At 45.9% G+C, this 25,996-nt stretch overlaps 1 protein-coding gene across 14 annotated transcripts in view; it reads left to right on the forward strand.

Annotated features, from left to right (window-relative positions):
* Nucleotides 1-25,996, forward strand: part of PAK5 (p21 (RAC1) activated kinase 5) — a 312,051-nt gene that overhangs the window by 243,415 nt on the left and 42,640 nt on the right. For 12 of the 14 annotated variants that reach the window (XM_066995369.1, XM_048060795.2, XM_066995368.1 and 9 more), the window contains one exon: nt 7,091-7,231. The gene's annotated coding sequence lies outside the window, so the exon portion shown is untranslated. Of the gene's footprint in view, nt 1-3,471; nt 5,351-7,090; nt 7,232-18,941; nt 19,016-25,996 lie in introns of those variants that run through there. The other 2 variants (XM_066995371.1, XM_013182101.3) reach the window with 2 other exon arrangements.

The raw sequence follows: 25,996 nt of genomic DNA on the forward strand, positions 1-25,996 counted from the left end.
ATTAGTGTAATCTTGTGGTGGCTGCAATTATGTGAATAACTGGCTGGGAAGGAGCCAGAAAATAGCAGGGTATAAAAATAGCAGCAGGGAGCACAAACTTGGTTTTATAGACAAAGTGGGAGCGGAGGGGGCTGGAGGTGGGGTGTTGACACTGCTGGGTCCCAGGGCTGCTCTGGATGGCTGCCGCGGCTCGTGCTGGGTGTGGTGTGGGTTGGTTGGCACCCGGGGGAGTTGGCGTCGTCGGGCGCAGAGATCCCTGTCCTCCTGTTAGACATCTGGGGGAGCTAATTGCTTTATCAGTGCTGCTGTGTTTCAGGGCAGGGGGGGCCTCTGGTCTCCGGTTTGGTGCCCGGCAGGAGTTACGAGATCAGTACCTGTACCTGCCGTAGGGATGCACGGGGCTAGCAGGCAACGGAGCGCCTGCCTTCCCTGCAGGAATTGGGCACCTCAGCATCTCCAGCACGTTTTTAAGACTTCTTGTTTGCCTGTAGTACCTTTGGGGTTGGTTTTTGAGATTCCCCACCCAGGCCGACACCTATCCCCACTGCATATCTCCGTGTTCCCTTGAAAGCTGCCCGCGGGGCACGTACCCCAACCAGTTCACTTGCTGTTGCCCAGGCAGAGGCAGCGATTCCTGTACCGCCCTGTGTGCGCCTGTAACCGGCTTAACGTACCGTATCATGGCACTGTAGAAAGTCAAATCTCTTTTTAGCCCGACTTCCTAAGGAGGCTTATGTGATCAGGCTCTGTTTATATCTTCATCCCTCCCTTGAAGAACTTTTGAACCCGCAGGCCAAGATCAGCCAAACGTAGCAGCAGCAGGAGTTGATGGTAGGAAGGCTGCAGGCTTTGTTGGAGCTAGGTAAGGCAGTTTCTCCTGGTGGTGATGCTGAAGGAACGTATATCTGTGTCAGCTCGTGGGTGATCAGACAGGAACTTTGCAGGAGAGGTTTGTATACACCCAGACACAAACCAGCGGTGGGAGTCGCTTTTTTTTTGGTGGACCCTCGACATGCAGGTCCTGCTGCAGAGGCTGCAGGGTTCCCCAGGTGCTGCTTTCCTCAGCCATGCAGGAGGCAGCTCGGCTGCGAACAGCAAGCTGTGAGTAGCAGAGGGGACGTCGCAGAAGCAAATGGAAAAGCTTTCTGCAATGTTACGGAAACTGGCAAAATTTGGAAGAAACAGAACAAAATGTGCATTCTGAATTTCTGCGTGGCGTGTGTCCAAAGCACACAGGGAAATTGGGAGGGTGGCAGTAGCCAATATTGTAATTCAAAGCTCCACATCTTGGGGAAAAGGGATGGAGAATCTCTAAGTTCTGGTTTTTACAAAAACTTTCCAGCGCATTTGACGCTAGAGAAAATGTTGAATGAAGCTGAACCCACAGGTTCAGGCAGGGGAGATTCATTATTTTTATCCTTTAGCTTGAGAGCACAGTGATAGGAGAAAACCTGGGCAGGTACCTTTGGGGTACCCTACGCCTTGCTGAGACGCGGAGATCCTGAACCTGTGAGCCCGTCCAGGCTCTGCCTTTTTCCCATGGGCACAGAAGGGATTCCCCGCGGTCTCGCCTGACCCGAGAAAACTAAAACCACACCCTCGCGGTTGTATCTCACGAGCAAAGCACTTCGCTGGTGTAAACTGAAGTCTCTCAGCAACAACCTCAATAAACTAAATCCTTCCCGGGGAGAAAGCGATAATCATGTGAAGAGGCCCGACGTCCCCCGCTGTGCATCTGGCAGTCAGCCGCCCGCCAAGCAAAGCGGCTCTGCCGCGCAGAGGGAAGGGGACCAGATGGGTGGGGGATTAAATCCCTAGGGGAGTCGGGGCTGGCTGTGCTGGTGGCCCTGCTCGCTGCTGCTTCGCATCAAGGTGTGGGAAATGCAGCGGGACCAGAGGCTGCCAAGGAGCTTTCTTTCCATCTTGCGTGCCCTTCTTGCCCGTGCTGGCGCCTCCTCATCTCCTGGTGGGTCGGCAGCTCCTTGAGGAGCTCATGGAGATGGGAGAATTGTATCTGCAGAAGCTTTCCCTCTTGTTTAGAGGAGGCGATGCACCTCCCCATCACGGCGGCAGCAAGAAGCAGCTCTCGTTTGGCTATTTCCCATTAATGAGGAAGAAATGGGAGACTTTAGGGGTGCGGTCAGTCACAGCAGCTGTTGCGAGCCTATTGACTTCAGTGCAGTTGCCCCAGATGCGCATGGATGAGAAGGAAAAAGGGATTAAGCGGTGATGTCTCTGGGTGCCTGGTGCAGGCTCTCCTCTGGTTAAATTGAGGGGGTTTGTCATCGTGTTAAAGGGGAAGGAAAAAACAACTGCTTCTGACTTCAGCACTCAGACCTCAAAGAGCCTTCTGAGATGCCCGGCTGAGTTTTGCAGCTTGGATTTGGGATACAGGCAGAGGATGGCAAGCAGTTATTCCATGCCTGCCAAACACATGCACAGTCTTAGCCAGCGTGGCCAGTGGCATAGTTTTTGAAAAATTCTGCTTACCTGTGATTATTCTTTGAGCTCAGTGAATTATGCTGGGGAACGCTTGGGACGCTTCTGTGCCTGTGCATCAGGACCAGTGCGGGTGGGTGGGGAGGATGGCAGGTGAAGGGTGCACCCTGATACAAACTTGTTTAAGGGAAATGCAGAGGGATCGGTATATTTGAGGATATCTGATCACACACCTCCTGAGGCACTGGAGGTAAGATCCGCTGTGAACGTTTGGATGCCGTTAGCAGCCCCAGCACCACTGGTTTGGCAGGTTCTGGCACTGTTTTCCTGCTCACGCAATCAGAAATGGTCTCGCTGCCCTGAAGCCAAGTGGTTGCATTTCTGCCTTGCACGTGCTAACTCTTGAAATACCTTGATCAATAAGACTGTTCATCTTGGCATCATCTGCATGGTTACACGAAGGCAATCACCTTCCACTGGTGGTTAAACAGATCTACTTACAGAATATCTCGCGAACTAAACCAGCAGATTTGGATTGCTTTTTGCACAAGACACGTAGCTGCTTCTCTGCAGGGGTTTGTGACAATAACAGGTCATCTCTCGGTCATAGTAACTTTCAAGATACAGCAGAAAAGAATGCCAATTAGTGTTTATATAGATAGAGCTAAAAGTTTTTGTTCCTAATTTCTAGGACACAGCTCTGAGCCCACTGCACACGCAGTGTTTTCTAGCAATTAAAACCACTGTTTTCTCAAGAAGAATTAAAATATCCTAAAAGAAAAGGCATATAACATCATCAAAAAGGCAGCGAGCAAAACTATCAGATGCTTCAACTCTTCTTAACATTCTCCTCTTTTTCAGGCTCTTGTACCTTTTGGGATCTTTGAGGTACGAGTCGCTGTTGCTTCTGTGTAGTTCTCCAATGTATTTTGATTGATTTGTCTGTGATGACCTGTCTGTGCAATAGTCATCAGGGGCGTGTTGCATGACTTGTCCAAATACCACTTAGGATGAAGGCCTCTGAAAAGATCCTCCAGCGAAGTCTTTATCTTTTTTTTTTCCCCACATGTGAACACTGTATTGTGTCCTTTGATTCCTAAATATTTTCCTCCTTGCTGCATCAATCTTATTTTCAGCCTTTACTCTTCAATCTTCATGAAACTAATGTAAACAACTACAACACAAAGACTTCTGAAGCTGGATGTTTTTCTGCTTGGAAAATCTTTGAAGCTTGAATTTCTACTGCCATCATTTTCCTGCTGTTTTCCTGGTGCCTTGTGCTTCTGGACATGAGTCTTCCAAGAGTCCATTTTCCTGCTAGCGTGAGTGCCAGACTTTGGTACTTGAATAACTGAGTTCCTGCCTGTAGGACTTTCTGGACTGGCATTCTAATTCTTCTCATGCAGTTTATTATTTTTGGCCTATTAATTCTGACGGTTGTTAATTTTAATTATGCGAAGTTGAACTTGATTATTTAACCTTAATTAAGCCACTCTGGGTCTCCATTCCTCAAACCACTTGAGAAAGTATTATGGTATTCCCTTCCTGATATAACCTACATTTAGAGCATCAGCTAACCTTTTAAAACCAAAGAAGAGAGGGATGTCTCATTGCTTTCCTGAAATGAAGGTTATTAAGGCCTGACGGCAGGGTTTGACGTGGTGGAGGTGTCACGGGAGGATCGCTGCAGGTATTCTGTCTGCTCTGACACCTCCTGAGTTGGACACGTGGCTGAGCGCATGGGCAGCCCTACCTTATTCTAACCAGCGGGCAGTGCTTTGCCGTGATAAAAGCCTGCAAACAGGGTTTTATTTATGTATTTCTGCTCTTGAAAAACGGCCTTCCCAGTTATGAATTCTAGGGGTCTGCTTGTTATCTCACTCAAATCATCTCACACCAAGTGTGTGGGACCTTTTCCCTGAGCGTGGCGTGACTTTCAGACTAGGTAGTACAGGCTGTCTAAACCAATGTTTTTAATTTACAGTCCATCTTATTTTATCCAGGGGCCTCAGAGCTGACTGTTAATAAACATCAACTCAGACATTTAATTACGTGTAAAACATACCACAGTCCTGGATTTATTTTTAAAGAATTCAGCGGTATGATACCCAGATTTTCATGGGTTTTATTTAATTCCTGTACCTTCCTGCGTGGCACATGGTCCTGATGAGATACTGCAACTCTTCAGTGATGTGATTTAAGTACTTGAAGCGACCGTCCACCTTTACTGGGTGGAACATGGGACTATTGCTCTGCCTTGATGAAAGGAAAAATGAACCTGTGAATACAGCTACAGGCCTCTGGGGGATCAGGGTCCTCAGCTCGGGTACGAGGGGGCTGAAGGAAGGTTTTGAAGGTGGCTCTGGTGGGGCTCTCACACTGCCCGTCCTCCCGGTGCTGGAAAATACAGGTTACCCGGGGAAGGAGCTGAGCGCTGTGGGGCTGTGCATTTCTAGGGTGCTTTGAGGCAAGTTTCTCCGCAGCTGCAGGTGCCACAAGCTTTCCCAGCTGTGTCTCCAGTACCAGTTCTGATGTTTATTGGGGTAGATATTTCCCAAGTACTTTCCCTAATACTTGCATAAAATTGACTGCTTTCCAAACATTGCTGCCATGAATTCCTGCGCTAAAGCATCCAAAGGAGACTCATACAAAAATTAAGTAGAGCATTTTATACTCATACATACGTTACAGAGATCCTGCCTTGATCTGCTTCCACCTGGTTATAAACCTGGCCTAACTCCCTCCTGTGCAAGCTGGCAATCTGCTGCTTCCCATCCCAGATGATCTTCCTGGACTTATATTGGCATGGGGACCCTGGCAGAGAGCTGTGCATTGTCCAGGTTAGAAGTGGAACACAAATACGTGGAAATCTTCCTGAAGTAACACATCGCTTCTAAAAAAAAATGAGAAGGTGATGTAAAATGCATGGCTGGTTGGCTTGCCTGTTGAGTAAGAGATGGTTTCTAGAGGACATGAATTATGCACTAAGTCATTTTTAATATTAATTTGATTGGTGCTTGTTAAAGTGACTGTGGCAGTGACGTTCTGAAATTATTTTAAATAGTCAGAACCTATGGCAAAGAGCTGCCTCCCAGAAAAGTTACCTTCCTATGAAAGCTCTTGGTGAATTAAGCCACTTCTTGCCTTGGAGAAAGTCAGACCTTGGTCCCGTGAGCTTTGATAGCTGCCTTACTTTAAGTGTAGGGTAAGTCCCATCAACCCTTGTAAGACTGGACAGCAGGAATAAAGTTCTGTGTATGCACACATATGTGTAGGATCAGGGTGTAAATCCCCTCAGCCTGCTCTGTACCTCTGAATCGGTGACTTCACAGAGCAACGCTCATACGAGAAGAGGTGGACTCAAAGCTCTGAAGTCAAATCCTGGCTCCGAGGGTGACTGGGACAAGTCACCTCACCGTGCCATCAAACGCCGTTGGCCCTGCTCTTTTTTCCCCCCACTCTGCTTTGTCAGTGCCCCCAGGGCAGGGACTGCATCGTGTGTGCAGCAGGTGCAGCTCTCGCCTGGTGGCGTTACCTGAGCAGAGTTGGCAATAACAGCGCTGAGCTCGGCTCGTGTGTATCAATGAAACTGCGTTCAGACAGAGCCCCTCGGAAGAGCTGGTTCAGCATAATTCCGTGTTGGAGTGGGGGGCGGTGCTGCAAGAGGTCTCGTTTATATATGTATTAAAAAAAAATCCTGGGATGCTATCTTGCAACCAAATAAAAGGTATTCTAGGCCAGATTTTGCAGTTATTTGAGCAGTGACTTGCAGAGCCTCATGTCAACTTGAGATCTTTTCCCTGGCTGCACAGGTGGTGTTTTTACCAAGTGTTTAGAGTTTTTCCCTGTGTGTAGAAATACCACTGCTCGTTGAGGGGATTGTTGCTGCTCAGTGATGGAATCATCTGTGTAACTCTTCTGGCAGCTGCTGGGGGGCTGAGGTGGGAGCAGCGGGGCCTCATCCTGCAGGGCTCCCAGCACACAGCAGCGGTTTGGTGCTGGAGGCCGAGTCTTAAAGCTCGGCTTGGCCAACAGTGTAGGGCCCATAGGGTTTGGTCCTGCCAGAGACACCTGCCCCTTCTGTTGGCTTTGGCTGGTGTGAAGCATGCTTTGCTGCTCCTGGGATCCTGAGCAGCAACGCTGCAAGGGACGGACCTCTTTCTTGGCAGAGGTGGGAAGAAAGGCTTGAGTTGTGCTGCTGACAGGTGGCGGACCCGGTCCCAGCCTCAGTCTCTGAACTTTTCGGTGTTTGGAGGAGACAGAGACACCAGTACCTTGGTAGTCCCGGTAAGGAGACTCCTTCTGGAGATCCTCTGTTAAATCCCTGCTTTGAGTAAGACCTTGGAGAGATCTGGACCTGCTTCTCCCATCGCAGCTAAGCCATGCAGCCTCTTGCCATGGGTGCAGTCATCACCCTTTCCCCTTCCTTGGTGATTTCACAAATAACACCTTCATTTCTAGGGAAGCAGCCAAAGTCCATAAGTACCTTCAGATCCTCCGACTGTATTTTGACAAATATGCTATGACCATTTGAAAAAAAAAAAGAAGAAACAGAAAACCTCTATTTCAGTTTTCATTAGACACATGGCTGATCTTTCTGTTGGTCTCTTCTGACTTCATTTCCGTAACTGTTTTTAATTGTTCTCAACAGGACAAGTGCTTTCCAGCTGGGCTGAGTGGTTGCCCTCACAGGAGACGTTTCTTCAGCCCGCAGTCGCCGTGAGCTCCAACACACTGGTCCTGTGATTCTCAGCGCCGTGGGATGAGACCTCCCGGTCGGCTCAGCCTCAAGGTGGGTCCTTGCTCAGCCTGTCCCCTGTGAACTCCCCGGGGCGTTCGTCGTGTATTTCTCCTTGCTTGCCAGCTCTGTCCTTGCAGCACACGCTCCTGCAAATCCAGAGCAGCCCCTGGCTGCCGGCTGCATACCACCGTAGGTGGTGTTTCTGTTTTCAGAAGGGAAGTATTTGTCAGCAAGTAAAACATTTACTGGTGGAAAGCTGCAGCATCTGCAATCCCTGGTTGTGTTTCTGGCAGCAATTTCAAAATCTTTGCCATAATAACAGTAATTTAAATAGGCACTGTTGAGTGAAGGACAATTAGAGAGGGTTCACTTTTACGTTTTCCTAATATTCACCACAAGCTGCCACCGAGCCTCATTCTGCTGATACTTACAGCATTACGACTGGGCGACTCCTTTTAAATCAGTGGCAGGAAAGCGATGTAAAAACCAGAGGAGCGTTAGGTCCGGCACCTGGCGCAGCTCCCAGCAGGGCGCTGTGATGCTCTAGGTGGTCGCAGTGTCTTTTCTGCTCCTGCGGAGATCCCTGCACAGCTGCTCTCCCTGACAGCCTGATTTATGCCCTGCAATTTATGGAGCTGAACAAATGATTGTAGGAAAGCTATGCACTTCATTACACTTGACCAATTTTCCCAAGCCAGAGGGCAAATCCCTGCTTCTCTACCTGTGCTCACTTTGTGCAGCTGCCCTGCATCCTCTTCAATAGTCTGAAAGCCACAGATTAAAGGATGTTTCAGGGGGCCTAAGGAGTCACTTACCCTCTTTTGGAAGTTGAGCTCAGGAGCGGTGTAAGTGTTGCTGCATTTTCCCACTGGCTGCGATCTTCCTGGAGGATGCAGCAGGGTACTGGGACCAAATCCAACAGGGCGTGTGAAGCAAGTTTGATCCCATATTTCACATAAAATAAAAAATTTCAGGGCACCCATGAGCAGAACAGTTCTCTAACATTAGGATATAGTGGTTGTCTTGTTAAAATAGTTTTTTATTGTCTCTCTTAAATCTGAGTGGACTCAGTACGGTGTAATGTGAACTAGCATCACTGCCATGAAAGGAAGATACCTCTCAGAACTGAGCCTTTGGGTCTGCTGTCACCCAGCTTCCCTGGAGGGGAAGTGTACCTGCAATTCAGCTGGGGAAATAAAGAGTTAGTCACACAAAACAGCTGAAGCAGAGTAATGGCAAAAGTGTTTTTATCCTCTTCAGAATGAAAACTGGAGAAAATTTCTTTAATTTCATTTAAATTTACTGAATGTTTGATCTCGAAGCTCATTTCAGTAAAGAAACTGAGCACTTGGTTTCACCTCCATTAACCACTTTGATAGTCCAGGAACTGCATTAATACTGCCCAAGTTAATGAAGTGTGCAAATTAAAAGTTTTGTCTAGTCCCTCCACTTTCTCAAGCGTATCTGAGGCCCAAAGTGGCCCATTCATCAACAGTCAGCTTGCACAGGTGTTGCAGGGGTAAGAGTTGAGCCACGGGGTCTTTGCTGGTGGTGACAAACCCAAAGACACCAGGGCAGGCTCTCCAATCCCAGCTCGAGTTTTCAGTGCTCCATGGTTAAGAAATGCAGATTCCCATATTTGAACCAAGCACGTCGAGTCTGGAGCATTGCCAACACCGCGCAGTTGCTGTTTCCATGGAGGCAGCTGTGAAAGCAGATTTTTCCTTCAAAGAAAGGAAAAGCACGGGACAGAGCACAGGCACTCCAAACGGGTGGAAGTTCTTCACCAAACCCTGGCAGAAAGTGAGCCCCCTTTGGCTTCTCTTCTGTCAATGGGTTTCTTAGAAGCCAATTGCAGGCTCGTTTTTGCAGAGAGACCCGGATCACCCATGTGGTGTGGGTGGCTTCTGGCATCCTGGGGTCACTGATGGAGATGGGGCCTCACCGATCTCAGCAAGCCTTACTTCCAGCAACGAGAGAGAGATGGGAGAAAACGCTAAGCTTGAAGGGGTTTTATGGATTTATGAAGCCCTCCCGCTGGGGGAAGGGAGCTGCTGAGGCTTTGCCTGTCTCTAATAAATTCAATTCTGAGCGATCAGGGTGCTGGGAGAAATATTCAGAGCAGACCCAGCAAAGCGGACCCGCAGCAGCCACCACGTGATGTGGAGTTAATTCCTTACTTTCGCTTCATCCCCTGTAAAATGGGGCTGGACAAATCCTCCTCCTTGCCTGGTAGGAGCTGCTCCCTTGGCTTTTCCCTTCAGTACTGGATCGAGTCAAAGCTACTTGATCAATTTAGTGCCTTCTCTTCTGGCCTATCCTCCCTTACCCAATTTTCTGTTACACACCTGTCCCCTCAGCCTCCACCTCCACTCATGTCGGTACCTCTGTGCTGCTCCTGTTGTCTTTCCTTCCTGCAAACCCAGCACAATTTCTGCATTTGTGCCTATCGCTCTGCCCTCATCGCTCCCTGAGAATCTGTTCGTGGTTTCCCTACAGGTATTTTCTCTTCCTTGCATTCTTGCTGCAGGCTCTTACATCAGGGCTTTTTGTTAAATACTGGGAGCATCCTTCAATGTACTTGACGTCACAGCAAATAAAGGTGACTCTGCTGGTTGCGTGGTGTCACAGCGCCGTGGCAGTTCCCCACCTGCACTTACACACTGGAGCTTTCCTGCAGTTTTCTCCAGTGCTGTGTGTCGGGGTGAAAAAGCTTGGTGCTGATTAGCACTGGAGAAAGCTATGTATCGATGGCTCTGCTAGTGGATGGTGCTGCTCTTCCTATTTTCTGGTTCAGCAGGATAGGTGGGCTTAATAATGAGAAAACCTTGCCACGGAGATCACATAAAGCAGTGGGCAGCTGAAGCACGGGGCGAAGAGGAAAGGCGTCAGCGGGAAGCAGATGGGCAGCACAGTGTGTGGTTTGCCTGGCATTTGTTGTCTTGCAATAGGAAGCTCAGAAAGGAGCTACAGTGGGACCAAAAGAAGAGGAAAAACACTGAAACCCATAAATATTCAGAAGAGCAGAAGAAACAAATGTACTGACCTAAGTGACCATTGGTGACTCAGAAGCTTAAAGGCAGTGTTCAAGTCACAACTGGGCGTTAACAGCGTGAAGGTGCGTGGACAAAATGGGGCTGTGAAGGAGGAAATGGGAAGCTACTGGCTTTTGGAGCAAAACAATGGAAATAGTTTTGCTGAGACTCTACCTTCTGCTCTGACCACAGAGACCCTTGGCAAACCAGACTTGTAAGTTTATATTTTGCCTTCTGCCAAAAACAAGTCAAGGACTGCTGCCTTCCTCCGAGCAGGGTTTTTCGTTAGGCTAATTCAGTCAATAATTCCGTCTGAATCATTGCCATGTGATTCATCCATATGAATTGCAGACTGATTGCAATTTTTGTCTGTTTCTCCCAGCTGAAAGCAAGCTGACCTGCAAGTTTTTTCTTTATTGCATCCATAGGAAAATTTTATCTGTGCTGCCCCATCATTATTTTTCTCTTGTTGAAGACTTTTTTAAACAGAAGGGATTAGCTGGAGTGGAAGGCTGTACTGACATCTTTCAAAAAACAAAACAAAACAAAAAACAAAAACAAAAACAAAACAAAAACTCTTCCCTGGAGAAGCTTGAATTAGCCCCCCCCCCTTTATTTCTGCAATTTAATTGATCATTTTACAGATGAGATCCCATCAAAGTACACTGATTGATAAAGCCTCAATGTCTTAGACTTCAGAAAGCTGATTCCCTAGGTAGAAAAGGTACAGCACCTGTCCTGAAACCTGACAGGTTAATAATTTTATTAATATTTAGTCCTGATTTTAGGCATCTAGTGGTTTCTTTTACACTTGTATTTGTTTTTATTCTGTGTTCTCATAACATAATTTGTGTACGTTTCCTACCCATCCCCTTTAGTGCCTCTTTGGATCTGTATTGCTTTGTTCTATATTTATTCCTTTAAGCGTATGGTGACATCTAGTAAAATCCTTTCTATGTTACCGTGAAAAGCTGTTCTCCTGGGGTCAGTTCCGTGAACTTTTGTTATTTTGCAGCAAACATCAGGGGTCAAAAGTGTGGAGGGGGGTAACTTAGCTGTTGGTAAGCGGAGGTGACGGGGAGCATAGGGACAGAGTTGGAGGTGTAGGTGGGTTTGAGATGAAGTTTGGAGAGCGTATGGAAGGTTGTTTTGCAGAAATAGGTAGGCGAGGAGCAGTGCAGGGAAGATAGGTAGAAGCTGATGGAAGTGGCCCTTTGGGAACCAGCCCCAGTGCAACGTGGGCTCAGGGAGCAGAGGCACTGCAAAACTGAGAGCCCTGGAAAACGGGCAGTGTGGAAGAGCTGCAGGGATGCCTAGCTCAGCCCAGAAAGTGAAAATGGAGCAGGAAGATGCTACAAAGTTCTCCTTACACACTCTTCAGATTTTAAGTATGCCTTTAGCCAAGAGAAAAAAATAAAAATAAAAAGCCTAGTTCCTCCTCCCCCCATCTGTAACTTCCTTGCTCTGATTATTACCAAGTGTGGAAGCATTTGCCTCTGCACATGTGATGGATGTCAGCAGCACTGGAAAGCTGTCATTGGGGGAAAAAGGAGAAAAAAATCTCTTTGTTTCCTGGAGCAGAGTTCAGTGGAGCATTTCAGATGCTCGCTTTCAGATTATTGCTGTTCTGCTCTGCCTGTAACTTGCCTTTTCCTCTGAATTAGAAAGCTATCTATTATTAGGCTTAAAGGTGAGTTGTGGCTTTGCATGTTAGTGGCATTGATCCATCCCCATGGGAGTGTACTCCTTCAGTGCTAGAAAGCAGAAAAAAATGCACATGTTGGTAATTAAATCAGACTTTATTTACTAATATTGGCTCTGAGATTTCCAAGTCAGAAATTTCCATCATTCTCTTCCCTTTCTGATGAACATGAGCTCTGCTGGATTCAGAGCAGATAATGTGCAGCCCTGCCTTTGTGCTTCTTTGCAACACACCGGCTTCACAAGATCTTGATGAAGGAACAGGGTTTAAGTCGCTGAGGCTTTCGTTTCCATTGAGATGTGGGAGAGAGCAGCAACAAATGGGAGGGAAGCAGGGACTGGTGTGCTGAATGGCTGGGGCTGTTTTTACCACTGTTTATTTCCAGCTCACTTCTCCAACGAATTTCAATGTGAGTGAGGACTCAGCATCTGCTGAAGCACGGTGTGATAGCGCGGTGGAGCTGGCTCCAGAACAGATCCAATGCAAGGAGAAAGGCGTTGGGCAAGTTGGTTGGCAAACGGATGATTAATGTTCAGTTGCACATCGTTATCACTGAAAAACAACGCGGAAAGCTTCTGTTTAAAGGGTTGGGTGCAAAGCTGCAGTGTTACAGAAAGCAGTGTATCACTATCTTAATCTTTCTTCTTTTCATTTAGCCTTTATTCTTTAAAAAGAGTAGTCACTTTGGGTTTTGTGCAAATCTCTTCTAGCTTGTGTTACAAAGAAGGGGAAATAAGCTTTCTGAAACAAAGTCAACCACCTGCCCTCTCACCCCTGCCTTTGCATTGCTGTCACCATTTAGGGTTATTTTTCACATCCTGCTATCAGTGGAGGGAAATAGAGAAGAAGGTGGCTCTTTCTAGGGTCAGGGCCCTCTCCTGTTGAAGCCACCAGTGATTGAATTGCGACCCAGGTGATGAGCCAGGAAGCAAAAGGCTGCAACGAGACAGTTCTGCACTGGGGCACAGATAATGGGATGCGAAGATGACTTTCAGGGAGGTACAAAACGCACAGCAGCAGGTACCCAGCTCTGCTCTCATCGGGTAACATCCATCATAAATACACTTTTTTTTTTTTCATTTCTCCATAAAATACTTTGCTGCATATTTGGCATTTGAAAAAAAAAAAAAAGAATCAATATACTGAATCAACTGATTTTTAAATGGCACCAAGGGTAGTGTAGGTCTGCTTGGCAGCTCCACTGCAGATACAGCTTTTGCAGCCTGAGCTGAGCCCCCACAAGCAAGAGAGGAGAAGCTCACATGGACTTTGCACTGATTTATTCATATCACATCTCATACGTGGGCGAGCTGAGCCTTCAGCTTTTGGCGTCCTGAGCGTTGGTTACTTTCAAGGACATGCCACAAGTAAGGAACACGGGGAGATGAGATTATCTTATTTCCATTTAAACCATCCAGCCTATACATAATAAGGAGAAATAGTGGTTATAATAACAGATTCATTACCTGTACTCTGAAGGTAATGAACCTTCAGAGTACTACGGGGGAGCTACTGGAAGAGGTATTGTACAGCCCACTGTGTTTTACATAATCATTTTAAAAGCCGTCCACGGCTTCTTCCTGCATTTATCCTGAAGAAGCTGGGAATAATTTAGAAAAAGGTGCTGTCAGTAGCATTGAACTCAAGGCTGAGTGCTGCCGGTGATTACACAAGTCAGGGTGGGCGCACTGAGAGCAACTGAAGGCTGTGTCGGGCCCCCTTGTACTGCAGTGTTGTACGTGGATGGAAGCTGACAAGCTCAGAGCAACAGACACGTAGCAGAGCCAGCGGCTGGGCTGTGCTGTGTCTGTGGTGCGTGGTGGTGCCACCAGGAAAGGTCCCCTGCCACCCTTCTGTGCCGGCCACCCAGGGGCACAGAGAGGGGCTGCCTTCCCCAGTGCAGGCTCCAGTTTGTTGTCGGGCTTTGTTGTTTTTAATAATGTTTTAGGAGTGTGGCAGAGACATGCCTCGATCTCTTCCATAGGGAGAGGTCTGCTTTGTGATACCAGGCAAACATGCAGCTGCTGGGAATAAGCCTGCCGTGGAGCAGGAGCAAAGCTCTGAAGGTCCCTCTCAGCTCTCCTTAGGGCTCTCAGTGCCAGTACCGACAGCGGCTGCTGCTGTGCAGTACTCTGCCCCTCTCCTGGTCTGCTGCAACAAGCGGAGAAACAACTTCCTCCCAGTTAAACCTAACTGGGAGCAGGTGCTTGGGTCTTGTGAGCTTTTTGTGTTTGTGTGTGTAAATGCATGTATGTAAGCAGCCTTCAGTCTTCTTATTTTCTGTAATATTCTGACACACAGAAATACGTATCTTAAGTTTTGGCCACAGACATTGCTCAGAGGCTGTCAGCCAGCAAAGCGCGTGGATGTGTTCCTGCAGCTGGCAGTGCGCTCACCGGTTTGGCAGGAGCTGTTGTGTCCTTTCTGAGTGTTGTGCTCAGGTTTAAAGTAACACGAGAATATCCACGCTGGTTTTTAAGAGGGCTGATAATGATGGTTTTGGAGCTTAACGTCTATGAAGGCTTTCCGCGTGCCATAACTTTATGTGCAAAAGTGATGTGCAGAGCCTGATCTTCACAAAACCCATTTGCAGTCCTTCCCCTCGCAGATAATCCCACATCCTTCTGTAGCCTTGGCTTTATGGGAGCAGACCGAAGGTTTTCGGTTCCTTCAGGAAATGGAAATTGTATTGATCATTTGTAACTTCCGAGTGTATTCACTGATGTACTGTTAATTTACTAGTTGTGGAGCTTGAAGCTTTTTCTAAGCAGTGAAAAAGGCCTTGGGAGTTGATTCTTCTTCAGCTTTTCTCTCAGGAAGCCAGCTGAATAGAGTATAAGGTATGCTGTAATATTTTGCAATAGTTTATATAATACCTTAGGAGTTTGTTGTAGCAGAAGAAATGGCTGCTCTTGCACCAGTTTTGTCGTTCAGTTTGCCAGCACTTGGCAGATGGTGTAATTGTCGCATTACTGCATATTTTTAGGGATTCTAGGGGTCCTCGGTCACAGAGATGGAAAATGAACTTGGCAATCAGGTACAGCAAACAGGTGGAAAGCATCTCATGAAAGGACAGCCTCTTCTTTCCACAGTTAGGTAATAATCCGAACAAGATCGTGTGGCCACCCGCTAGTGGCCTGCGCCAGCAGCGGCCTAGCTCAAGGCAGGGCCTCCTGCTGTGGTGAAGATCCATGAAATGTCATCGCGGGTTGCAGCCTGTGTTGGTTGCACAGGGAAAATCCTGGTTTTTCCCTGATACAAAATAAAGTTTTCAGTTCCTCACAAATTCAGCTTTGGTTTGTGAACAACGTAACTATTGATAATTGAACAGCCTCCGTGTACACTGACCGAGGGGTCTGAATTGTTTTCCTCGTACACATCCCACGTCATACTCATCTTTAAGGAGCAGCTCTCTGAAGTCCATTCCCTATTTTGACCCTGTTGATTGAGACATGGGTTCACAGGGCACAGTATTTGCAACCCAGAGGAACTGAAGATGTACTTGATGTTAATGGACACGGGAGACTCTTGGCTTATTTTCTTTCACAGTCTGTGTAATCCTGTTCCCTAAAGCACGGCAGGTTTGGGGTGGAAAAAATTGTTACCCGTTCTTTGGAGGCATCTACTTAGCACTTTTCAGTGGATGTGATAATTTAATCATTTGGATTTCTGGGAGGATAGTTATGACAAATTGCTGCAGGAAGGAGTTTTAAAACGTGGTAAAAAGAATAAAATAGGTTTTCAGTAGTATGCGTCGGGTGCAGCGACTTAACAGGTGTGTAGTGTAAAGATTTTATTGTTACTCATTTACAACAGCTTGAATAATTTGAGTATCATGACCATCTTGAAATCATCTTTCTAAAACCTTTATATTGCCCCATGAAGCATACAGTAAGTCATCTTCTCTGATGCCCAAGTAGAGCACAGACAATTTTCAGATAAGATAAAATAAAAAATAATCAGGCAATTTATTGAATCATATGCTCAAAACTTGAGGAAAAAACTAGGCTGACATTTTTTGATTTTTCTTTTTTTTTTTAATTAGTGTTTGAGTTTGATGTTTCTCTTCATTTAAGAACAAAAGGAAAACAGTGAAAATGAAATAAAAGTCTTGGTAAGACAAAATATTTCACTTGACCCTGAACAGTAAGTCTGTTCCAGTAAAAATATTATTGCCATTTGGATCTGAACTCCTTCTGCACACTTATTTCTTATCTCAGCCAGAAAACTTTGCAGTCCCTTTTGTCACTGCACGTTAACCCCGGCCCCCACCTCCCAGGTAACTGCACGTGTTTCCTTAATGCGGCTTTTTGCAGCCACTTTCCCTGCTTGTCCTGTGATTTCCCAGTTGTATCAGCAGCTTTGTAGGAGTTGTTCCGTAATGAAGTTGGGAATGAATGAGCTAACGAGCCTCCCTGCCCCTGGAAACAGCGGTGAGCACAACCACAGTCAGCATGCAGGGATTTCCTTTTTTTTTTTTTTTTTCCACCCCCTTAATTGGGGGTGTATTTTTGCTGCTTAGACTTTAAGAAGAATCTAATCCCAGATGTAAATACACTAAATTTGTGTTTTCCAGCGATATAAAAAGAAGGCTCAGGGCCTGGCAGCCACCACCACAGTTTCCCTGGGTAGGAGGTGGCAGTGGTGACCAGGATGTAGCAGCCTCCCCAGTTGTTCAAAAGCTACATGCAGTCAGAAATCATTTCTATTTTACTCTTTTAAAAGCTGGAAAACAATAAAAAACTCACACTAGCGTTCATGTTTCTGGATTTGCATTGCTTACCCAGAGATAAGTATTTAATTTTTTTTTTCAGTTGTATCTAAGTTTTATATTATGGTTTTTGTTTGCTTTTATGGGGCTGGTCTCGGAACTTCCACATCGGTTTCACAGATACAGCATAAAGGGTTTCCGTTCCTCCCTGAACCCTTTTATCTTCCAGTTGAATTGAGAATGGGTGAAACCCATCACTTCCTAATTGATGTTCAGAGATAAGAGAACACAAAGTCTATACGGCAAGGTCCCTCAGCTCTGAAATACTCAGTGTTGAGGAATTGTTCAAATGCAGTTGTTGATTGTGGTGGGTGATCCACCGCTGTATAAACATTCGATGTTAGAATAAACTTTCTGAAAGAGATGATAAACAGTAAGCTCTAGCAAACCCTTGAAGAGATCAATTCTCATTTTTAATTCGGAAACTGAGTATTGCACGACAGCAATCCAGTAGATAACAGGATAAGAATTGACTTTCTACTAGTTTTTCCACACTATGCAGTGAGAAAAAAAGAAAATAATGTAAGAAATAAAAAGTTAAAGCAGAATCTGTGCATTTGCAGTTTATTGTGGATCATGGAAATATTTCTCCTTCATGTTAGAGTGATATAGAACAAAACTTATTACGAAGGTAGGAAACACAGTAATAACAAGAAGCATGATTTTATTCTTCCAGACACTTGCTCTGGGTATGATAATTGGCAGACACGTTTATTTGCATTGTAAAGACATTTTGACAGATCAAGTAATCAGAGTTTGTTCCACTTATTGGCAAACACTTGCAGGTCAGATGGGTTTCATCCTAAAGTACATTCTTATTATCAGACTCTCCGTTAATAATGCATGAGGTAGCATTCATTTCTGTTTATCATTTGTTGCAAAGCAATCTGTATTACAAATGAAAAAGTGAATGGGAAGAACTGCTGCCACAGGTGTACGTCCCCCTCGAGTCCCACTCATGCTTGTCGCTGGCTGTCTGCTGGAAAACGACCTGTGCTGCTGCAGACCCCCAGCAGCCCATTTGTTGCATCTGTGATGCTGGCTTTATGACCAGCATCGAGTGTAGGGGAAGAAACTCAGTTTCAGAAGGTTAAAACTAAAGTTTTACATGGAAAAAAAAAAAAAGATTATTTGAATGCCTAAGTGTGCCAGTCAGTGTGTTGCAAGTTGGTGGCAATCCATTTATTTTGCTGAGGCTTTGCTGGTTGGCCCACTGAGGATGTAGCCCAAAAGGCAGAGGTGGTGTAACCTGGGGTGTGATTGATCAGAACAAGTTTCTGAGCATTTTCCAGCCACTTCCTGAGTCCTTTCCCTGCAGTTCTTACTGTACAGTCCGCCCTGCCCATAGAAACGCTGATGTTCAGAATTAAGTCATATTGTTTCACCACTCTGGTTTTGGTATTTTCTGCAGGGTTTCCTGCTCTCCCTGCTTTCCTGATAGATCATTGCATTGGTTCTTGGCAGCGTTTCCTTTTCCTGAATGTTTTTTTCCTCATTCAAAACATTAAAAGAGAGTAGCTGTTTCTGGATCGTTAGCTACATTCTTCATAATTAGATTATATTTTAAAAATATTAAATGTAATAATATAGTCATAATAACAAAACCTCAGGAAAATATTTCATCTGCTTTTAAGTTTCAGAAGTAGCTTGAGATTTGGGGTGTCTCACTTAATGGGTGCCTTATTTAATACCCTCTCCCTGTGGGTGTCCAACATTTCCAGCAAAATGAATACCATTAATTATCTCAGGCTGAGCACCCAAAGAACTAATTGCTTCTGAAAATCTGGAATCTTTTCATTTGTTAGGGCTAGAAATGGTTTGAGTTACCTCCAGGGGTTGGTGGCGTTTGTTTTTGTTTATTTTTTTCCCCTTTTTAATGTGCCCTGAGCTGCTGCAGACCAATTCACTGCAGGAAACTCCGTCTGCACGTTGCTGTGTGCGCATGTGTGTAAGGTAATAGGGAGTGACTGACTACAATACGTGCATTTAAGCTGCTCAGCTGAAAATTACTGAGCATTAGAATCCACTGGGAGTCACACGACTTCTAAATTAGGAAAGCACATGTCAGTCAGTGTGTGGAAATGAGCCCTCGTACAAGAGCAGCTTTCAATAAGAAGAATGAGTATTGTTCCCTAGAGGACATAAATCCTGGTTTGGCCACTCCGTAGCAGCTTTTACTATTTTTCTAGAAGCATGCATTGCCTTTTGTTATTATTTTTTCCTGTATTTTGTTCCATTGTGCGTTTCTATTAGATATGTCTCATGGGCCAGCTATCAAGAGACACCCTGCTGGGCTGTGGTGTGACGAATTTTCAACCGCAAACAAGGTATTGTGGGGTTTAAAAGAAACATGGACAATGACAAGTGCTGGACAGCTTGTAATTGTTTAAATGTATACTTATTATTTTGTGCAGTGACACAATAACTCTGAAAAATTGGCCAATTTGACCTCAGGTTGAAATGAGCGCAATGCTGTAGGGTGAAGGAGCGTTTTTAGAAAGGATGGCACTTTACTGCTTATTCGGTGTGGTCTAGACGTCAGTCAGGATTTATTTTGCTATGATTAAAACATGTATTTTCAGTGTTTAAATGGCTTAGGAGTCTGTCCCATCTCAAAAAAATATCACATACCTTGAAAATCCAGGGGATTTACACAAGTAAGTTGAATCCCATTGACCGTTAAGCTTTTTTGTGCCTAAATTCATGTGGTTGTGCTTTGAAAATGGTATTTCCTTGCTTTTTTGAACCAAAATAGGTAAAAGTAAGGCTGGAAAAATTTTATGGTCACAAGTGGTTCAATTTTCATCAACAACACTATCTACATGCAGAAGAGCTTAGTCTGCAGTGTGGGCAGAGGACTCTCGAGGTGGGGCAGCGCTGGCAGGCTTGGTCTGCTCGGGGTTTGTAGGGTCTCTCTGTTGCCTCTGGAGAGGCACAGTTAAAATGGTCATCGCGATTTGTTGGTAAGGTGCACCAGAACATTTTCTAAAGGTTTCTTTTACTGTTTCTAAATTGAAACACTAAAGTCATAATGAAGAAGAGCAAAGGATTAAGCTGGGATCATGGGGACACTGGGTCTCCAATTAAACGGATGAACCAACCTGGTTCTCTCCTGCATTGGGTGTTATTCCTTTCATGCGCTGAAACTGCTGTGTATGTAAAGAGGTAACGAGATCTCCCTCTAGATAAGACCAGTGGCCAAACAAAAGATAGCCTGTACATCCAGAACTATCCTGTCGTTGTTAGGGAAGTATTTAGGATTATCTCATCAGGGAAGCCAGTTGGGATTTCTCCTCTGTCCCAGTGATGCATCAAGCCTGGTCAAACCCGTGAAGTTTTTAAGAGCCTTTCCAGTAGCTGTGTTGGCTTCTCATTCAGCCCTCTCTGCTTTTCCAGGTATTGCTTTTTATTTCATCTCCTGACAAATACGATAGTATTCTTTGTGTTTTCAGTTTAAAAATAGCACAGTGGAGATGACTTATTTTTAAAAAGTATACGTCTGAGGCACACGTTTTTTGCAGAGGTAATTCATGCTGTGATTGCAGCCAGCAAAGAGCCCCGCCAAGCAGCTTAGAACCACCCTTAAAGCAAACAAAGAAGAAATACAAAACTATTGTTGCTGCTATTCCTTATTTTTTTTTAAATAAACATTTTCCTTGTTTTTGCAGCTATATATATGCATAGATATGTCTGCTGCTGTATGCAAAACCTTGCAGCGAGGCAGAATACTGTATGTGGACCCAAATCAGTGTTTTCTGTAGGTTTCCCGTGTCTGTATGATGACCCATAGACTTTTTCAGTCCTTGAAAGGAAAGAATGACAGAAAAGAGTGACGAAATCATTAAGGAGCTCAGCAAGGGCTGCTGGACAGTGAGTTTAAGTTTGAGGTTTAACAGGAGCCAACCCAACTCCAGTCGCACCGAACAGCTGTTGTAAACCCCCTAGCTTGAAAGCACAGCAAGTGCTTTGAATTCCCAGCCATATTCTTGAGTTCTGAATTTTCTGGGGTTTGTGCCTTTATTCCTGGCCTGGCTTGGTCTCCGCCACGTGTCTCAGCAGCAGTTACGCCCGTGTCAGCCGCAGGAAAACCAGAGGAAGCTCTGCCATCAGTCGGCAGGCAGACAGGAGCGAGCTCCTCGGGATGAACACCAGCCCGCTCACATTTATCTCGAGTGCTGGCTTGACACGTTAATTTAGTTTGTGCTTCGCAGTTCATACTCTGTTCATTTATGATCATGTATCGGAAAAGGTTACAATTAATCAGAAAGTGGGTGTGGAGGCTGGCAAAGCTAATGATGTATTATTACATTTTGTTTGCTTTGTAGGAGAACAACTGGGGGATGTGCATAAAACTATTATTAGTAACTAAAAATTATTAAAGAACAACAAGTCGCACCCATCTCCCATTTTACAATCTGTATTTCTTTCTAAAAGTTCTTGAAAATGAAGCAATTTATTAACACTTTTGACTGTAACCAGTGGTTTTGGCCACATGACTGCCTTGGGGGAAAATGTGCTTTTTTTTTTTGCAGGGCTGGGGGCATACTGGGCTTGCAGCAGATAAGCATTCAGTGCATGTGAAGCCAATTTCCAAACCCTAATAGCCTGCCTGGCCCCAAGTAGCAAGGCTGCACAGCAGGGGAACCGGCAGGAACCCCTGCATAAGAACTGCAGACTGCTGGACTGACTGCAGCATGCGCTTCCTCACTGAGAATGAACTAATTGCTGGCTGCTGAAAAGCAAAACGTGTTGCTGGGCTGAGGCAGACGATGAAAAACAAGCTCCTCCTGAGGGAGTATTTGCAACCCAGTCACATGCTGAACCAGTGAAAGGTGTGGGTAAGAAATGCTTCTTCCCCAGGGCAGCTTCCCAGGGTTATGAGCAGGTGCTGCTGCTGAGCACAGAAGATGCCCTTGGTTTGGTGGGACACGGCACCTGGCTGCTGGAAGGCTGTCATGAGCAAAAGAAACTTGGGTAGCTATGGTACACAATTGTTGAAAGCTCCCTTTTTAAGTAAAAATACCCAGCTCGCTTTATTATTTATATTAATTGTAAGGTTATTGTAAGCTTTTAATTATGACAAAATTACACACCTTCAGTCTGCGGGATCACGTGGGATGGCAAGTGCAGTTGGTGCTGCTTTGCAGGTGTACTTGGGACGCCTTGGCACTTTCCAAGGTACAGGACAAAACAAACTTTTCCTACCTCCATAGTTTTCAATCTAAAAGAAGAGCTACTTACTGAGGGGGGAAGAAAAAGCGTCTCCCACTTTTTCACTGGCCTTCGGTCACTATGTAAGTCAGAACTGAGCAGACTTCTGTTTGCTCATTTGGTGGTTTGATCAGATTGCGCATATTTAGGATAAAAGATACAGAACACTGTTAACCTTTGAACTTAAGGTGTCCTTTTTTCATTTTATTCCAACTGCCTCAGGTTTTACTTGCTGTAAGTGGAAAACTCTGCTCTCTGGGGCTATTTACATAGATCTGGACTTTCAGCTTTTCAGTTCATCAGCTTGTCTGAGTATCCCCTGATCTCAAGTACAGGAAGAGGCAACCTGCCAAAACCTTAGGATGGAGCCCAGGTGTATGGGAGTGAATAAACAGCGACCTGTCATCTCTGAATGGGAATCATCAGGAGAAACTCGGGGACACAAGCTGGGCAAGGCTTTAACTTTTCTTAGGGAGGCTATTGCTGTGAATCCCTAGGGGTGTCCTGAGCTCGGACACCCTCCTGCAAGTACCTGAATGGGCTCCCATGGCACCCAGAATAATACTGCTAACCTCGTGCTCCAGGGCAGGGCTGCAGTACGCTACTTACCAGGAAGATACCTTCACCTGTGACCGGGAGGCAGCACAGTGGTTGGACAGTAGCTGATGGAGGGGATTTATCTACTGGTCTGTACCTCGCACGGGCAGGTATCTCAGCCAGAGGGAATTTTTGTGTGTGTCAGGACCCAATCCGCCACTGGAGGTCATACATGACATTTGGGCCAGTGCAGGAGTTCATGGCACTGTGGTGCTCAGTGCAGTATTTCTGTGCATGGAAAGGAGTAAGATAAAGGGGAGCCCCTTGGAACTTTGTTCCAGGTCTGGCTTAGATCTAACAGGCAGGCTGTGCTGATTGCGTCTAATTCGATTTGTTAGGCACTGCAGTAAACAGCATTAAGGGAACAGTGCCGTGATTGCTCCTGTAGCACATTGTCAGGATTGCTGCGTTCCTGCGGCAGCAGGATGGAGCTTTGTTACCACCATTCGGCACGCACCAGCAGAGCAGGCAGTACTCCCTTCCTGAGAGGAGATACACATAACAAAAGTGGTGATCTTATTGGATTTTTTTTTTAAACTGCCACCTTACAAATGGGTTTGGGTGGCTGTGTCTGAACAGTACCCCTCACACACTGCTGTTCCCTGCTCCTTCCCCTCTCCCCATCAGCACAGCTGGGGCCAGCACCACTGCAGGTAACTCACCCATCGTTGGAAGGGGAAGCAGTGCCATTGTCTAATTGTCCCTGCCAGCATCCAGCTTCAGCAGACACGTCTGTGTTTTTTCCAGCGTGCCTTTGGTAAAGAAACCAAGTCCCTCATCTGTATCTTGTGCCATGGGGGACCAGGGGCTGGAGGAGCCCCTCAGCACAGCAGCCATAAACTGACCACAGACTACTTTTCCTAAGGAGAACAGGCTTGGTTTTGTTCTTAAACTATCAGACTTTTTAAATTATTTGCTCACGGTAGCCTCCTTCAAAACTCTATTTACAAACACAAAACGCATGTGCTACTCACTACTACTACATAAAGATTGGTGAAGTCTTTCTGTAGAAGTACCCCACTGAAGCCACTTAATGAGTCTTGTTTTTCCTTTCCCCCACCGGGGCTAGCTCAAGACCACTGCCATCAGCAGTAGCTGTTGAGACAGCCCCTGCCTTGCGCTGAGCATTGCCCCGCGCCACGCTGTAAGCAGCCGGACTGTTTGTTAGCAAAGCACGCACAGGCATCCTGGTGGTGCTCCTCCTCACAAAAATAGCAACAACTTAGGAGTGTGACAGCTCTCATTTCCTCTTGCTCGGTAGGGGTGAGCGTGGGAGGAGCTGGACAGAGGGATGGCATTTGCCAAGAGACCTGGCATGGTCAGGAGTACCTTGGAGGCTGTCAGGAGGGATTAATTGAAGGATGAGTGCTCTGGCATGGGGAGGGATGGGTGAGGATGCCCTGCAGGCAGCCCCCTTCCTCCACTGCTTCCACTAAATGCAGGCTACTGCCCCATTGCCAGGGGGATATTTTCTTAACTAATTCCATTAGGAAATTAGGGTTTCCTAACAACTGCGAGACAGTTGCTGTTCTCCATGACAGAGAACAGGTAAGTGCCTGCGTGAACTTTTTCTTTAATAGGATGCCTTCTCTGCTCTCAGTAGAAGTTTCATAGCATTTCTGTTGCACACCTGCCATCCAGCATCCTGGGGAATTGGAGAAGTCAATCATTTCTCTTAGAGCACCTAGATACGTCTTATTCCCAAAACAATTTGATAAGTCTTGGAGAGCATTTTCATTTATTCACTTGTCCAGGCTGTTTTCTACTTCTCCCCATGATTAAATGCTTTATTTTTTGTATCAGATCAATAAAGCTATGACTGAAAGATTAAGTCTTCTCTTTTTGAGATCTGAAGACCAGGCACCTTGTTTGGGACATGCTGGAGACCAAACCAGGGCTCTTATGAGCCAGGAGCAGGAGTTTTCACTGGCTCAGCTGCCCCAAACCTGCGTCCTCAGGCAGTCAAGGAAAACAAGTAACATCATTCACATGCAGCAGCATTTCAGTGTGATGGCCTGAAAAAGGAGGGAATAATTGAAGTCATCATTTTGAGAAAGCAGGGTGAATGGGGGGTCAGTTTGGGTACACAGCCCAGGCAGCTGCAGCCTGACCTGCAGCTGCCACATAGCCTCCTGTTCACAAGTGCCATCTGAGGTTAGTGCAAATCCACCAAAACGTTTCCTCTCCACAATACAGATACATACATGTGGGGTATATAAGGTTGTGTCCATGCCTGCAGTTACACAAAGGGCTGTATTCTTGGGGAGAAATCAGAGGAAATGAAGTTTCTGTGGATTACTGCATGTATTAATTCCAGTTATTCAGAGCGACCGTGGTAAGGAGAGGTTGGCTTTGCTTTGCAATGAGACAGGGAGACCTTGCAGGCTAATGAAGCAAAGCAGCAGCACTCAGCATCTATTACTGATGCCATTAAGAGTCAGTTGGGGCTCTCTGCTCCCTTGGTAGCACCACATTTCTGTTTGCAGAGCCAGGGGAGAGGCTGCATCGCCTGGGGGACTCCTGCCCCCCTCCCGTGGGGTCAGAGCTGCTGTCAGCCAGGGTTCCTGGCCGCCTGTCATGGGCACAGCCCCCCGGGAGATGCTCTCCAGCCACAGAGACACACAGCATTTGTGCTTTTGCCCGCATGGCTGAATCTGTCTCTTCTTGTACGAGGTGCTGGTATCCCTGTCTCTCCTGCTGTAGCTTCATGGTCGATTTAAGCTGATGTAAGCATGAGGTGCAGTCAGAAGGGAGAGCGAGTCCCATTGCCCAGGCTTCAAATGCTGCCCCTATGTGAAAGCATGGCCTTGGCACCAGACATAAGACTTAAATACTCTCCTGAGAAAGCAGAGGTGCAGCTGGGCCAAGTTTCACATTTACATCCAGCTGTAATAGTACTTAAAACATGGAAGAGAGCAGTGTAACAAAAAGCAATTTAAAAACAAGAATAATGTCTTGAAATAAAGAAGTAATGAATTACTTCTTTAAAAAGGCAATGTGCACCATTGCCAGCTGATGGCCTTTTACTCACAGGTGTCTGGAGGACTTGAAGCATCCAGCAGTTGCATTAGGGAGCAAGTCCAGCATAGAAGCCATACAAGTACTGGCACTGATTCGATGAAGAAGCGCATTTCTAGAGCTGTTGGTTTAAAATGTGACTCCAATAGGCCTTATAGATTCAAATCCCAGAGCATGAATGAAATCAATCCAGATCCATTGATCTGACACCAGCTGCAGCTCGTGGAGCCCTGGAGATGATCAGTGAGTACAAGCTACTGCCTGAGCTGCCTGGTACTTCTGTTTAAGCCTCAAAAGTAAATAACATTGAGCAGAGACCAATCATTAAGACTTTGGGCTATGCTGGAAACATTTCTGCAAGTACCACAAGGTATCAGGCATGCCATCAACAAGAAAAATAAAAGGTTCGTGATGTTCCAAGCGATTATAACAGGTTTCAGGAGACAAAGGAGAGGAAGATACTGAAGTTAACAGATGTGGAG

Source organism: Anser cygnoides, chromosome 3 (genome assembly GCF_040182565.1).
Source record: "Anser cygnoides isolate HZ-2024a breed goose chromosome 3, Taihu_goose_T2T_genome, whole genome shotgun sequence".
Taxonomy (NCBI): Eukaryota; Metazoa; Chordata; class Aves; order Anseriformes; family Anatidae; genus Anser; species Anser cygnoides.